Source organism: Callorhinus ursinus, unplaced genomic scaffold (assembly GCF_003265705.2).
Source record: "Callorhinus ursinus isolate GAN/ISIS: 27379988/994484 unplaced genomic scaffold, GSC_fseal_2.0 scaffold4, whole genome shotgun sequence".
Lineage (NCBI taxonomy): Eukaryota > Metazoa > Chordata > Mammalia > Carnivora > Otariidae > Callorhinus > Callorhinus ursinus.
The window spans coordinates 56,693,330-56,707,575 of record NW_027397066.1 but is presented as its reverse complement, the minus strand read 5'-3'; the positions used below and the strand labels follow the sequence as shown (position 1 = coordinate 56,707,575).

At 37.3% G+C, this 14,246-nt stretch overlaps 1 protein-coding gene across 7 annotated transcripts in view; it reads right to left on the bottom strand.

The window, feature by feature from the left end:
* Positions 1 to 14,246, bottom strand: part of SLC4A4 (solute carrier family 4 member 4) — a 335,807-nt gene that overhangs the window by 224,729 nt on the left and 96,832 nt on the right. The window contains exon 1 of one of the 7 annotated variants that reach the window (XM_073891775.1): positions 13,138 to 13,317. The exons of the other annotated variants lie outside the window; for them this stretch is intronic. The gene's annotated coding sequence lies outside the window, so the exon portion shown is untranslated. Of the gene's footprint in view, positions 1 to 13,137; positions 13,318 to 14,246 lie in introns of those variants that run through there. 7 annotated transcript variants of the gene reach the window in all.

Below are 14,246 nucleotides of genomic sequence, written 5' to 3'. Positions count from 1 at the left end.
GAATTGTGCAAGACTGTTGAATCACAGATCTGTACCTCTGAAACACATAATACATTAGATGTTAAAAAAAAAAAAAAAGAAGAAGATAGCAGGAAGGGAAAAATGAAGGGGAGGAAATCAGAGGGGGAGACGAACCTTGAGAGATGATGGACTCTGAGAAACTAACTGAGGGTTCTAGAGGGGAGGGGGCTGGGGGGATGGGTGAGCCTGGTGATGGGTATGAAAGAGGGCACGTTCTGCGTGGAGCACTGGGTGTTAGGCACAAACAATGAATCATGGAACAGTACATCAAAAACATAAATAAATAAATAAATAAATAGGAAAAAAAAACCAAGTCACGCTTAGAACCCAGTATCCAATTCACTATGTGGAAGGCACTGCACTCCGTGCCTTGGGAAATATTAATATAAAGATGAATAAAACATTGACTTTCTCATCTTCACTGCTTATTCAACTGTCATCTCTTCCATGAGCCCTTCCCTGACTCCAAAGAGCCTTCATCAGTGACTTCTGTAAGTACCCACAGGACTCTGTGTATGTCTTTCAAGTACTATTACATCACTCTTCACACTGCTTTATAATGAAATCTTCATATGTCTGCCTCTTCTTCCACGATGTTCTAAGTTCCACGGTGCATTCCGGGAATAGGGAACAAGTTTTAGCTTCTCATCCAGTCACTAGCTTCTTAGTACACTGTACCTCAGCACACTTCTGTCTCTCAACAGATGTTTAATGAATGAAAGAACAAATGAAACACTGAGAGAGGGATGCAGATGTGAAATAACTTGCTCTATGATTCACAGTACACTTGTGGCAAAGATGAGCAACCAGTTTGTACACTCCAGCCCTAACTAGTCAAAAGTTCTAATACACCACCTGCACCACACATCTCCTCTTTCACTAAAACTGCATGATTTCACATTTTATCATACACTATGAAACATAAAATTTTGTTCACATTTCATCTTTATGCTTCATCTCTCATTTAACACAGTAAATCATTGTAGGCAGAGATCACTGCCTACCTCAATTTCTGTCGTCGGACCATTCTCAAGGCATGCATACCTGCAATTTAATTTTCAGAAGGATCTGCTGAAGAAGCCCCTACTAAAACTGAAAGTTTAGAGAGGTCAAGTCACTTGCCCAAGGTTACACAGCTAGTAAGAGACACACTAGTACTTAAATCTAACTCCAAATCCCACACTAATAACCACTGTACTATTGTTATTCTCTCAAAGATCCAAATATCAGCTCCACCTTCTACTAGAATGTGACTTTGGGGAAATTATTTAACTTTACTGATACCCATTTTTTTCTGGCTGCATTAGATAGAATTAATATGTAAGACTGTGTAAGTTCAAGGTATAAAATGTGATTATTTGATACCAGTATACATTGTAAAATGATTATCACAATTTGGTTAGTTAACACCTCCATCAATTCACATAATTACCGTGTGTGTGTGTGTGCGTGTGTGTGTGTGAACATTGAAGATTTACTCTTTTAGCAACTTTCAGGTATATAATACAGTATTGTTAACTATAGTCACCATGCTGCACATCAGATCCCCAGAATTGATTCATCTTCTTATAACTGCAAGTTTGTACCCTTTGACCAACATCTCCCTACTCCCCACACCCCAGCCCCTAATATAAACACCATTCTATTCTCTATTTCTATGAGTCCATGAGCCTCATTTTTATCATCTGTGAGGTTGACAGAGAACTCACAGGAATGAAATAAGGATTAAATAAGATAATAAACTGTCAGTCACATAGTAGGTAGTCAATAAATATGTATTGGCTGGTCCACTGACTAATAATCAGATCTGACTAATAATTCAGCACATTTGTTATCAATTAATTTAGATAATAATACTTCTATGAAACGCTGTGTTGTGAAGACAACTATGTTGGAATTTCTCTCCCAAGTAAGGAGTTCCAAGTGTTCCACAAAATTAAAAGTATAAAGAGAAGATGCCACCATGAAGAGAGACACCTATAGATTAATATTCTGCTAGGGAGCCTTTTTATTATCCCCATTTAAAGAAGGACTCTGAAGTACGAAGTTTAAGAACTTGCCCAAGGCCAACTCAGTCACCGGGGAATCTGGAGCTAGAGTCTAGTTTCATATTGTATTCATTTATTCACAGCTGCCTTGCTTCCATACTAAGGTGTGGCTCTTTTTCTAAAAGCAGTTCCAAACTGAAACACAGCGTTCCTACCCAGTAGAGGAAGGATCCAGAAGACCTAATTTCAGATTCAGGCTCTGCCACATACCAGCTCTGTGAATCAGGCCAAAGTGTCCTCATCGATGGAATAGGAATGAAACTGTTTTCTCACAGGACTGCTCAAGATTCAATGAGACAAGGCATAGGAACGGGCCTAGCATAGAGCCAGGAATTTAACAGGCACTCGATAGATGTTCATGAAACAGAATCTGGAGATCACAAGATGCAGCAAAGCAAAGTGTTGTTACCCCTTTACTTGCAAGTACTTAAATACAGCTAGAAAGAAAGGAAGGGAGGGAGGAAGGTATATGAGGAGAGAGGGAGGGAGGAAGGCAGAGGGGATGAATAGGAAAGGACAGTGGAAGAAGGAGGGGGAGGGAAAATAGGAAAAGGAAATAAAAACACTTATCTTAGATGCTAAAACTTCACTTGTGTTGACACACACACGAAGTGTGCTGACATAGAACCAAAGTCACACACAGTCTTGTGATTCTGATCCTGGATTACAATGGTCAAATATGGCCTTCTGTTTTATTCTTTCTGCTAAGAGTAACAGAAATTGTGATTCCTAATCAAAAACTGGAAATGGGATGGGTCATAAATAGATAGTTTTCATCCATGTATGCAAGAAGAGCTGTTTTTCAAGCGGTGGTCCATGGGAAAGACACCAGGAGACAAAAAGCACCTTGAGGTTTGAGCAACAAAGTCACCTGCCAACATTCTGACAGAGCAACAGAGACTTGTCTGAAACACTAATTGGCATATTGCATTGCTCTGAAATACACCTTCCTGTTGTGCAGAGGCCATGTGGGTTAGATTTTACTATAAACAACGAATCCTCTTTTCTCTACTCCCAAAGAAGCATTATATGGATAATGGATCTACTGCCCTCCTCTCCTATCTTAGCATTTCTCTCTCCTCCCTTTTTCTGTTCGGTCCCCAAATTTTAACCTGCAATGTGCCTCAAGTTCCCGAGATACAGGACTCAAGATCACTATCAAAATCACAGGAGAGATTAAAGCAGAGGAAAATAAGAGCTGATGGAAATTACTTTTAGGAGAGAAAATGATGGGCACAGCCTGATTCTTACACTTTTCTTTTTGGCAGATGATAAATCTCACTTATAATAGACTGTATTGTAAACCCTAGAAAATTGATTACTACAAAAGGTAAAAAAGTTTAAGGAAACATGATGGAATTGGAAAAACCATCTAAAATCCATTTACCAAAATCTACGATTAGGTAGAGTGTATGATGTTTTGCATATCCAAAACACCCTAGTTAGGCCTAACATAGCACCATCCTCCTTTTCCATAAGGTTGCAAACTCCCAATCTTAGTATTACCTATGCGTCTTACAGCAAAGGCTAGGGCACCATCACTACTAAAGGTCATCACTGAAATACATACGTCCAGTCTAGAAACAGGTTGCTAAAAACTATGCATTAGAGACAGAGTGCCTACCTTCCAGAATTTCAGCATACCTCGAGTTGGAGAAACAAACAGCCAAGAGCCAACAATGCACATAGTACATTTCAAAGAGAGTGAGCTACAAGCAATCCACTTAGATTCAAGACCCCTACGTCCCCTTCTGCAACCAAGTTGGCTGTTTTCATTGAGAAGGAGTATCGGTTACCTTCCCACTCTGTGAAAGAATCAATCACTGTGGTCACAGAGAAAAGTCAGAGAGTCACAGAATTTTAGATTAGGAAGGGACCTTAGGAATTATATAGAAATAGCATTTTATGAACAAGAAAATAGAGGTTCAGAGACATAAAAGGAAAATGACCATGTTCAGCAAGCCATTAGCAGAGACAAAAATTTCTTTTAAATTCGTAATTCTCAGCACATCACTCTTTCTACCACTATAACATACTTTATCAATAATCTGGTTGTTCTGGAAGTTTTAAGATATTTCCTTTGCTAAGACTTACAGAAAAAATCACCAATATTTACAAGCCCACAAGACTAAATATGCAGCTCCAAAATCAAATATGTGCCTCCTCCTCATGTCTACAATAATCAATGTCATTCCTACCTCAAAACTGAAATAAACAGCATCTTACTAAGCTATACCATCTTTTGTAATACTACAGAGGCACCAAGCTTTCTACAGAAAATAAAACTGGGAATGTGTCAGACTTATCATAGTAAGCGTTATTCATTTCCTCAGCACCTGTCTCCAAATGCCTAATTTCCTATGACCTAGACAACAGGGAAGCTTGTCAGTGCCAGTTGGCTGAAGTTACATATCCTTCCATCACCTTTCTGCCTCATAGATAACAAAAATGAACCTCTTAACTTGGCTCATTCAACAGTTCATTCAAACTCAGAATAAAACTTTTCTTTGGAAATATAAATGATACATTATGAACATCTAGTTGTGTGAGATATTCTGCTTCAAAAAGATGTTATAAGAATATATAAAATAGCTAGACTAATAAAGAAAATTAGTAAGATTTCACTAAAGTTAAACCCCAGAGAACATTCTCATCAGAAAAGTTAAGAGTTTCTAATGGAAACAACAAACAAATAAATTGAAGAGGAAGCCAAAGAATGAAAGGAAATTGGCCACTCATCTACAAGGCGGGATAGATGAAAACCAAGTCCCAAATGAAAATCCGAAGCCTTTCCATAAACTGGGAAACACAGAACCTACCCCTAACTGAACCCAAACTATTTCCTGTTGACACTTTCTAACCTGAAGATGGCCCCAGCGTCCAACTGAGGAAACACATTTTCCAGGATGTGAAACTCAGCTTAGGAAATTCTGAATCTTCTTTCCAATACCGTTTGTTGTGTTAAAAAAAAAAAAAAAAAGGACTCTCACTTTCAACCAAACAACTAGATAATTTCTCTGAAAAGCGTAATACTATCTGACCATATTTGGGCATTTGGTGACTCACAAAAAAAGACTGTTTTAAAAGTTGATAGATGCTACTCTTTAAGCATCAATGTAAAGGTAAAACACTATCAACCTTAACAATTAAACTCAGTCCTTCAAAATGCACTTTTTCACCAGGATGTGTAGAAACTAAGCCTTTACTGATCTTTGTTCTCTGCTTCCTCCTTTCTTGACCCAAAGCTGCTTGCAGAACTCCAGTACGAAATTAGCACACCTGTAATTTTTCACTCCTTAACAGTAGCCCTTATATGAATATGCCTTTTAACCACCAAAGAAGGGTATATTAGTTTATAAGTCTTCCCTGAGATGAGACATTCATTACTAATGTTTGATTACACTGGAGAGTAAATTTTAAATAATAAGGATAATTAACATTTGTGTGGTAGTTTACAGTTCACAAAGTGCTTTTTCTTAAATAAATTATATAGTTCAATTTAAATATGTCATATATTGGAAATCCACAGGTAAAAAAAATGAACCTTTATCGAAACCTCACATCTTATACAAAAATTAACTCAAAATGGATCATGGTCTTAAACATAAAATGTAAAACTACAAAACTTTTTTCCTTTCAAGTTTTATTTAAATTCCAATTTGTTAACACATAGTGTAATATCAGTTTCAGATGTAGAATTTAGTGATTCATCACTTCTATACATCACCCAGTGCTCATCACAAGTGCACTCCATTTCCATGAGTGAAACAGGCTACGGAGATTAGCCTTTTTAAAACAATCATCCCCGCCCAGTAACCCTCAGTTTGCTCTCTGTAGTTAAGAGTCTGTTTCCTTGTTACCTCTCTCTTTTCCCCCCATGTTCATCTGTTTTGTTTCTTAAATTCCATATATGGGTGAAATCATACGGTATTTGTCTTTCTCTGACTGACTTATTTCGCTTATCATAATACACTCTAGCTCCACACACATCATTGCAAATGGCAAGATTTCATTCTTTTTTATGGCTGAGTAATATTCCATTATATATATATATATTTATTACCTCTTCTTTATCCATTCATCAGTCAATGGACATTTGGGCTCTCTCCATAGTTTGGCGACTGTTGATAATGCTGCTATAAACATCGGGGTGCATGTATCCCTTCGAATCAGTATTTTTATATCCTTTGGGTAAATACGTAGTAGTGCAATTGCTGGGTCGTAGGGTAGTTCTATTTTTAACTACCAGCGGCTGCACCAGTTTGCATTCTCACCAACAGTGCAAGAGGGTTCCCCTTTCTCTGCATCCTAGCCAATACCTGTTGTTTCCTATGTTGTTAACTGTAGCCTTTCTGACAGGTGTGAGGTGATATCTCATTGTAGTTTTGATTTGTATTTTCCTGATGATGAGTGATGTTGAGAATCTTTTTGTGTGTCTGTCGGCCATCAGGATGTCTTCTTTGGAAAAATGTCAATTTGTATCTTCTGCCCATTTTTCAATGTCATTATTTGTTTTTTGGGTGTTCAGTTTTATAAGTTCTTTATATATTTTGGATACTAACCATTTGTCAGATATGTCATTTGCAAACATCTCCCAAAATGGGAGACTATTCCAAAGGTTACCTTTTAGTTTTGCTGATTGTTTCTGTCTCTGAGCAGAAGTTTTTATCTTGATGAAGTCCCAATAGTTTACTTTTGCTTGTTTCCCTTGCCTCAGGAGACGTATCTAGTAAGAAGTTGCTACAGTCAATGTCAAAGAGGTTACTGCCTGTGTTCTCCTCTAGGATTTTCATGGTTTCCTATCTCACATTTAGGTCTTTCATCCACTTTGAATTTATTTTTGTGTACGGTATAAGGAAGTGGTCCGATTTCATTCACAAAGTGCTTTTAAATATGTTTTCTCATTTAAGACTCACAAGTCCCAACTACGATGGAAAAGGTAAATGGAAACAGAGCCTCAGAGGCTCATATTACTATTAAGTGGCAGAAGCAGAACTTGAACCCAGGTCTTCTGATTTCAAATACTATGCTCTTTTTACAGTGGCAAAAGAAATAACAAATTGCTAAATTTTATAACTTTATAAATATATAAAAATATGTAAGTATGTATATGTGTATATATGTATATACGATATGTGTGTATAAATATGTATATATATGTATATGTGTGTGTGTATCTACAGGACAAACCAGACAAGTAGATGTAAGGATAAGTAATTACCTTCTGCATAAATAACCACACATGAGAAAACAAAAGGAGTAAGCAGTTTTTAACAATGAATGTGTGATATGACTCTGCAAAAAAAGGCCTATGATGCTACAAGGGTAGCTCCAGTGTTCGGGGATTAACAATGGGGTCAGTAAGCTATGGAGGCTTAGCATATCTACCTGGAGACCAAACTCATTCCATGATACTGATGGTCTACAGCACAGGGTCTGCAGCAGCATGCCACTGGGTAAGGCACAGTTAATGCAGATTCTTCAAGGACTCTGTCCCACAGCCAAATCTCTAGCTGAGTTTTACAAGGACTTCTTTGTCTTGGGTCCCCTCCCGACACATGGGAAACCTCAGAATGTCTCTTGCCACTGAGTGCAACTAAGCTGAGCCACTGGGTATTACACTGGCTCTCAAGGGTGGCCAGCCAGTTGAGCCAAGACATATTTCCAATATTTCTCAGTCTTGCAAACAACCTATACTTTGTATGAGCTTGTCTTTTATCTTTAATAAAAAATTAGGGAATTTTTTTCCAATAATGCTTTAAGATCCAGATAATATGAGAGAACAAAGTAATAGCCAATAGAGGATAATTTCTTATTTTCTGCCTTTTATTTCCTATCACCCAGGCAATAAAGCAAACTGATATGATCTGTAAAACAACATATCTACAAGTACAGAATATTTCTCCCTTTTAACATGAGACAGCAGATTTTCAAGTATGTGTAGTAAGTGGAGAATTATTTGCAATTATCACTCCACAATATGCTAAACATACATAAGTAAGCCACTTTTAAAATTAGGAAAATATTAAAAGGATAGTACATATAATCAGTAAAAAATATCAAATCATATTTCAGTCCCTCCAGCTTTTTTGATGTTTGAAACATTATGATTTAGTCTAATATATCTAAAAGTAACTAATGTCCCCAAAACAAAAAATATGTCCAGCTCTGAGTAAAAATAAAGTGAAGAAGCCTAGAGCTTTGCCATTTATCCAGACATTTCTTATAACACAGAAACACTGCATGTTACCAAAAGGTACAAACTGGAATTTTAGACTCATAGTTCATCAATCATTCATTACACATGAGGTAGGTCAACTGCTAATTATATCTATTGCAAAACACAAGTTAACATCTTTTTATGTGTACACTGAAATGCATATAAACCCAAAGAGAAAGAGTAGAAAGAAAACCTGAGCGTGGACTCGACAGCAAAAGAATGAAGAGAGGCTTTGATTTTCTGCTCCATTATATATTCTGTATTATGTTGCTTCTTATTCCATACTGTTTTAACTACAGAAATAAAAATATACTAAAAATTTATTAGTATGAAATAAAGAAAGAAAGAAGATGAAAAACAAAACAAATTTTAAAGGACTTGGTTCCAGGCAGGGCCGCTGAAAACCTAGAACAACCCCTGAGAGATACAATGTGTTAGAAATGGAAGCATGGGCAGCTGCTGCCATAGATAAGCCCACTGCGATTTAAGGTAAGTGACATTATTAAGGCTTTCTCAAAGTGAGAAAGCAGAAGGGACTACCTTCTCCAATCCTCTCCATCTCCTCTCCAATCAATGTTGAAGAATTACGAAAAGGGATCAGTTCCACGATTGCCTCCTCTCTTGGGAAAATCAAGGTAAAGCCCCTGAAAATCTCTTACATTGGTATTACAAAGGATCTGAAGATTCCAAACCAAAGGCAAACCAGCCCAGAGTTACCACGTAAATACCCAGGGTTTGCAGCTCCAGGGTCTAACTTGCCCCCATAGAATCAAGAGACAATCCCTCCTCATCTCTAAGTAGAGAGGCAGAGCGACAGTCCCCAGTTTATTGCGCTGGAGTCTCATGGGAAATGAATCTACCTCTAAGCAAGTTAAGAGTATTTGGTGGATAGTGGTGAGGGAGAAAAGTCTCAAAGAAAGGCAGGTGTGGGGAGGAAGGGAGGAGGAGCTTTTCCCCTTGCCACAGTCCATGACTGACCCAAAAATTTGGTTTTAAATTGGAAGGAGGAGTCTGCCTCAGGAAGGAGTCAGCCTAAAATATTACCAGATACAACAGAGTAGGAGCTGAAGAATGTTCCAGCCTGCAAAAAGGAGGTCCCAGCTGCTACGCCAAACTGCCAATCATTCCAAATTACATCATGATGGCAAAGCTTCAGCTATTACCTCTAAAGAGGATGCCACCTTGATATGCCCCCTTGTACACCACCGACCATCCGGTAAATTGATACGGATTTTGTGGAGGATAACTGTGATGCTGTGTAGCAAAAGCTCTCAGTTCTGCTTACGCTTTGACCCAGCAATTCCACTTTTTAGAATTTATTCTGAAGAAATAAGCGTGAATGTGCTCAAAGATTTAACAACAGGAATGTTTGGTAAAGCACTACTTATGGTAACCGAAACAAGGAAGAACCCAAACCCCAAAAGGGGAATGGTTAAGTAAATTATGGTACAACTGTACAATAAGCCATTAAAAATAATACTGGGTTTGTTATAAAACTATGTAACAATCTAGAAAGATGTTCATTGAGACACTATTAGAAGAAAAGAGCAGATTTTGAAGATAGTATTTATAGTATGATACCATTTTTATCAAAAATATGTTTTAATATACAAACTTAGGAGACTATACCTAAAACATTAATGGCTATCTACAAATCCTAGGTAATTGTTATGTTTTTCTTTTTGCTTATCAATATTAGTTGTATCTTCCTTAATAGATATACTATGTGTACAGTAAGAAAAATATCTCTGAAGTAAAATAGATAACTTGTAAATCTACATCTATAACTTCAGTCCTTGGTCTCCAATTATCAGTCCCTACAGAAAGGAGCTCTGTTCCCTACTCCTATCATTAAACTTATTTCCCTCAGTCATCCATACCTAAAAGCTTAAAGCCTGAATAAGCAAACTTTATAATTTTAGCATACCTAAATGCTCAAAATTGTAGAAAGGCAAATAGTCTCCAAAAAGTAATGAGTTGTAAAGAATGTTTTATATAACAAGATTGAATTTTTTGGAGGAAAAAAAAAAACCTGTCTGTTTGACTAGTGACTCATCACATTTCAAATTAAATATAGCTGTAAATATAATATTTGTAACAACTATGGGTTCCATTCTTTTTTTTTCCATTCATTCTTTATATATTATTGGCTGAAGAAAGCCAACTACTTTTAAGGCAGAAAATCCTAAAGTTTAAATTAGAAGAGAACATACAATGAGATAGAAATCATTTTGGTAAGGAGTAATCTCTGTCTTTAGTCCTTAAATAGGTGGCATGTGTATCTTCTATAATTAATGGCAAAATCTCCCTCACAAGCAGTTTCCAGATGCCTTACTTAAACTACAGCTAATCAGCCTCTGATTCATCAGTGTTCAGGAATGCTCTCCTAACAGGCACACTTGCTAGCTCACTGCAAAAGAAATATTACTACTCACTCCACTGCCATTAAAAAAAAAAAAATGAAGCACATTTCAAACATGTTTAATCTCTTTCAAGGCCAGTTGTAGACATACATTCCTCCCCTAGTCAGGTCCCAACCAATGTAAAAGTATCCAATCATGAACTTACATCAACACATGATCTAATGTGATGAGTTTACCAAAGTCACCAACAACGTGAATCACGTGCCAAGGGAAATACAATGAACAAGCTACTCTAGAGTAAAGATGCATTTCATACCTGTCAGGGGAATCTGTTCCACTGCATGACTAGACAGCTTGACAGAGGAAACCTCTCCTAAGTGGAGAATTTGCTTCTCCCCTAATCTCACAGAAATCTTACATTCAAGTTAAATTTTTCCAAATGTTCTACCTCATTCCAGAAAGAATTTATGGTGGTTACTAATATATTCCTGGTTTCAGAGGAAACATGAAAACTATTTCCAGAAATTTCTGTCACGTTAAGTTCTCCTTTACATCCACTGTGCAACTGAGGAAGCTAACTTTTTCCTTGGAATTTCTTTATCATGTACTCCAAAACCAATTGTGTAATAATTACCTCAGCCTTCATTGATTCACGAAAGCTCAGCCTTCCTGTTGGCCCACAGTAAAAAAAAAAAAAAAAAAAAAAAAAAAAAAAGCTCATACTTGAATGCTTTCAATGCAAGGACTCGGACCTTACGAGTAACAGGGGTATGTCCATAATGGATGCCTGAAAGTTCAAAAACACATGAGGTAGAAAGAAAAATTAGTTACCCCCAGTGTAAGTCTTAAGAGAATTATCTAACTGACCCTGAAGATCCACCATTCAATTGACTTTGCAGAAGGAGGTTTTTCACATTAACACCAGCCATCTGTGGACTTATGAAGCCAGCTCAGTAGAGCTTGGGGAACCCAACTGGTCTCCAGTCATGACGCTGTTAAGGGTATCTTTCACTGTATTCTACAAAGTCCTCTTTATTTCTCTCTGGGTTCTGTGTTGGTGATACTTCAGCTTCTCTTAAGCAAGTGATTTGTTTTTAATTCATCATGCCTAGAAATTGAGTAAGTAATCAAGTTCTGTATTTTTCCCCAGCTGGTAGAAAACTTAAAAACAAGAGTGAGGCCCACATATACCAGGCGACCATGACTGCTCGATGGTTTCTATTTGTTCTTCTTGACTGCCATCTAAGTCTCTATCATTTTTCCCCTTTCATTTCTCATTTCTTTACAATTTATTTTATATTCCTTTAGTTTCTATAATAACTATTTGTCACCTTGGTTCTTTCCGGTACCAAGATGGAGTTGAAATAAGTAAATTTAGGAAATTCTTAGACCTTTTGAAAATTATTGGCTCAATTCAATATACATCCTAAACTATACAGCAGCTTTTGGGAAATCGGGAAGAAACACACCATCATGAGCATCACAGTCAAGTATCAACTTGAAGGGATGAGCAGAAAATTTTCATATTCCCATGGAATCCAAGTTTAAAGCACAGTTCCCAGTTCACCTATATAAATTACATCATATAGAGCACTAGAAAACACTGTATTTCATATTAGAGAAGCAGCACAAGCAATTCATGTTTTACTATAAGAGACATGAAAATCTATAGAAACATTAAATCCTCAATTACAGGAAAGCTATATTTAGCCCCTGGTTAGCTCTGGGCAACTACCACCTGAACAGAACAAAAATGAGCTAAAAGAAAAAAAAAAACTTAAATCCATCTTTACCTTCATCCCTTCTCAATTTTTTTTAGTTTTTGTGATGTGATTATAAAATACTCAAAATTACATATCACATATTTAATTCACCAGAAAAGCACCGCATTTTCATCTAATTACATCTAAATTAGATCATGTTATACCTATAATTTCAGGTTTTATAATTATAAAGGAGACTACCACTAATTAATTGAAAAGGAGATAAATTGAAAAGTTTGTTTTCTTTCTACCAATTTCTCCCTTTGAGCCATGAAAAAGTTTCTGCTCCCTTTTAAAATTTGAGTTGTTCACCATATCCAACCCAGTTATTGCCTCCATTTATTCAACTCCACTGATATTTCTTATAAAATGGTTATGTGTTTTTGGAATAACATCAGTAATACATCATTAAATGCAGAGCTTTGATTCAGTCTGACCAAAATGTCTTGGGTGCCTCCACTTCCATGTAAATTAATGTTAATTATTCTTGCCAACTTGTATCGGATTCCTACTATTTTCCACAGTGCAGTATCTGTGACAAATACTTCAGGATCATCTACTAGCATACACCAAGCAAGAGTACCCACAAAGACACTCTCCGATACTGCTTGCATTTTACATTTTCCCCCGGTTTCCCCCAGAACCAAAACGATCCTGCAAATCCCGGGCAGTCTAACAGTTCAGCTTCAAGAGTTTCCCTCTCACATAACACATCAACTCACCTGATTGGTTTGCAGAATATGAGAAATCTAACCTCGATTCCTTCCTCAAGTGACCTCATAATTTCTCTTAAATATCGAAGACCCAGATACCCAGTCATATGTGCTAAGGCAATTACAGAAGGGATTTATTTATTAAACATTAATCTCCTTGTCATACAGAGTACCTAGAAAATCCCTGACCACTTCTGCACTGAAACTTCACTGGAAACACATTTTTCTAAGTCTCCAAAGATCTTTCTCTTAACAAATCTGATAGGCCTTTCTCAAGCTTTCAATCCCCTTGACCTCTATGCTTCATTTAGCACTGTTGAAATTCTCTCCTCGCATGGTTTCCCTGGATGTTCTCTGTGTTCTTCTACTACCTCTTTGTCTCATTTGCTGACTTTTCCTTTTGTCTGCCTCCACCCCCTTGGCTGGCAATAGCTCTAAGGTTCAGAACTCAGCTTTCTGCATTTTTCCCTCAGTATTCACCACTGTGAAGCATACACCAGCATTACTGAACTATATCACCTTGCACAGGATGCCTCAAAAAAAATCACCAACTAGGGCTTGACCTCTCAAACTCTGATTCCATCTCCAGTTACTGACTGGTCATCTCAGGCTATGACCCCTAGCACCTGAAATATAACATCTCAAAAACGGAGCTCATTTTTTTTCCAGCCCAACAGGCTTTCCCAACACCCCAGACTAAGCTCTCACTACCTTATAGCTGGGTTACAGAACACCCCCCGCACCCAGCACTCTTCCCACCTCTAGCTCTACCACTCCAATCCATCATGGACATTGCTGCCTAAATAACTACCATATCTATCATTTCCAGCAAATTGCATGCATTCAGAACCTATGACACGTTCCTACTGTCTGCTGCCTCAAATCAATAATAAAATTCATCACAAATTATCAATAGCCATGGAAGTTCCATCTCGACCAAGCCACTGTTGTTTATGAACCACCACTCATGACTTGCTTACTGTCATTTCCAAATCTGTGCCCTTGCACACACCTTTCGTCACACTCTCCAGCCTCACTTCTATTCGCCAATTTATGTTCCTCTCTTCCTCCATTATCCAGTCCAAAATTCAGCTCCCTCTTCAGTTAGCCCCATATAT